Source organism: Nycticebus coucang, chromosome 5, assembly GCF_027406575.1.
Source record: "Nycticebus coucang isolate mNycCou1 chromosome 5, mNycCou1.pri, whole genome shotgun sequence".
Classification (NCBI taxonomy): Eukaryota; Metazoa; Chordata; class Mammalia; order Primates; family Lorisidae; genus Nycticebus; species Nycticebus coucang.
Window position 1 is genome coordinate 114,190,491 of NC_069784.1, and position 2,727 is coordinate 114,193,217.

General features: G+C 42.6%; 1 pseudogene across 1 annotated transcript; it reads left to right on the plus strand.

The window, feature by feature from the left end:
• The first annotated feature begins 263 nt into the window (after positions 1–263).
• LOC128585936 (40S ribosomal protein S2-like) lies at positions 264–1,121 on the plus strand (annotated as a pseudogene). Its single transcript, XR_008380150.1, has one exon. The product of XR_008380150.1 is annotated as a 40S ribosomal protein S2-like (transcript).
• The last annotated feature ends 1,606 nt before the right edge of the window (positions 1,122–2,727 follow it).

Below are 2,727 nucleotides of genomic sequence, written 5' to 3' on the forward strand. Positions count from 1 at the left end.
TATGATGGCTTAAGATTTCAAAATATTTTAAATAAATTTAAAAATATATAAAATTTTCATTTTTGTGTAATCAATTTAAATGAATCTTACAAGGTTTCGTTTGCCCGCCTTTTTTGGTTGTATTTTTTGTTCATCTATTTCTTTGTAAGCAGTTTTACTCTAAAAGGTTATTGTAATGTAGCGAACTCTACCCACCACTTCATTTTTAACAACTCATGACTTTCAATAAATTAAATGAGAGTCTTTTCTGACGAAAACACCAAATGGCGGATGACACCGGTGCAGCGGGAGGGCCTGGAGGCCCCGGGGGCCCTGGAATGGGAGGCCGTGGTGGTTTCCGTGGAGGCTTCGGCAGCGGCATCCTTGGCCGGGGTCGCGGCCCGGCCGAGGCCACGGAGCTCGTGGAGGCAAGGCCGAGGACAAAGAGTGGATGCCCGTCACCAAGCTGGGCCGCCTGGTCAAGGACATGAAGATCAAATCCCTGGAGGAGATATATCTTTTCTCTCTGTCCATTAAGGAATCTGAAATCATTGATTTTTTCTTGGGGGCATCTCTCAAGGATGAAGTTTTGAAGATTATGCCAGTGCAAAAACAGACCCGCGCTGGTCAGCGGACCAGGTTCAAGGCGTTTGTTGCTATTGGGGACTACAATGGTCACGTTGTAGGGTGTTAAGTGTTCCAAGGAAGTAGCCACTGCCATCCGAGGTGCCATCATCCTGGCCAAGCTCTCTATTGTCCCAGTGCGGAGAGGCTACTGGGGGAATAAGATTGGCAAGCCTCACACTGTTCCTTGCAAGGTGACAGGCCGCTGTGGCTCTGTGCTGGTACGCCTCATCCTGCTCCTAGAGGAACTGGCATTGTCTCAGCGCCTGTGCCTAAGAAGCTGCTAATGATGGCTGGGATTGATGACTGCTACACTTCAGCCAGGGGCTGCACTGCCACCCTGGGCAACTTTGCCAAGGCCACTTTTGATGCCATTTCCAAGACCTACAGCTATCTCACTCCTGATCTCTGGAAAGAGACAGTGTTCACCAAGTCTCCTTACCAAGAATTCACTGACCATCTTGTCAAGACCCACACCAGAGTCTCTGTGCAGAGGACCCAGGCTCCAGCTGTGGCTACAACATGCAATAATAAAGTGAATTGAGTCTGTTAAAAAAAAAAAATAAAATAAATTAAATGAGAAATGTCATATGCCAGAGAAGTGCTGTAGAAAGATCTCTACCCTTGGGAGCAGAGGCCTGAGTTTTAGAGGGGCTGAGAGAGTTGGGACCAGTTGCTTCATCTGCCTGGGTTTCTGCTTCCATATATAATACAACCTTTTTTGGTCCTCCCACGCAAATATAACATTAAGCTAAAATAATCATTTTGCTTTTCCTTAAGAATTTTGAAATAAATATCCAGTTCAGGAGCATGCTTTTAGTTGAGGGTCTGCATTTTAATTCTTTTTCTTAGAGGAGATTTGAAGGATTTTTCCATGAGAAGGCTGTTGCTCTCTCAAGCTCCATTAATTTCTCTGAAGGATTTTGGAGCCCTGGAATTGTCCATGGGTTAGCGGGTTTTTCAGGTGTTGGACAGTTAGCTTGAAGGAGAGGTAGAGAGGGAAGGATTGATAGTGTTAGGTTAGTCTCACAATTAATTCGCCTGGTTAGTGTTCATATGAACAAGGATTGATTGAAGAGACTTTTCTGGAAGGCTGAGTGAGCCTCACGGTGTAAGTAGGCAGCAGGCTACAAAGTCAGGGTACACAGGGGTCAAATGGCTGCTGAGATGGAAGGATATTTTTCTGTTACAGCTTCATATCATTTAATAATTTAACTTAATGAGCTTGTTAGTATTATGCTGAAAAGCTAGGATTCTGATCCATCAAATTAATTGTTCTTTTTAAAGTCTTCCAAATCTAATAGCATGTGAATAGAATGTATAATGTTTCCCCAATAAAATCAGGCATATATTATAAACAAATTAAACCTTAAACCTCCTCACACCCCCAAAGTCCATAGCGTATCCACCATTGCTTCTATAAGATGCACAATTTCCTGGAGAAAAACTCCAAATTTGATCTCCTGCAGAACTTCCAAAGCACTTTCTTTATAACAGAGAGGCGTTGACTTTGGGAATTATTGTAGTGGTTAATTTCTTTCTCTCTTAAAAACAATTTTATTATATTAATGTAGAGAATGCCTGGTTAGGTTTTAGCTATTTTCCCTCCTGGGATTTCCCTTTCAATGACCAATCAAGTTTCTTGCAGTGTTTGTTTTACAAGGACTGTAGTCTCCAGCCTTCCAGAAGGTGTTTTGGAGAGTGGCTAAATGGAGTTCTTGTATAGACTTAAAATGCACGTTCAGGACGCGCAAATGAATTGTAGTCCAATTAAGCACTGAGAAAACAGCTCTAAATATCTTCTTAATGAACTGCATTCAGCCACTAAAAAGACATTCCATCACGATAGGATCGTAAAGATCCTACCCTTAATTACAAGTTGTAAAAGCCACTTTCAGGTAGAAAAAAAAAAAGAGGCTAACAGTTGCTCAGTTAGAGGTGAACATTCATCTAGGAGAGGAAAAAAGCTTTTCTGTGGTAAGACCCAGAAATCTTGTTTTTCCGCTAATGCGATTTCATACATTTTTGTTGCACGGTGGGCTGAGCAGCATTCCTGGTCTGTTGCCTCGGATGGAATTGTTCAAAGCCATGTCACACATAGCTGCACCCCAAGTCGTCGTGCTG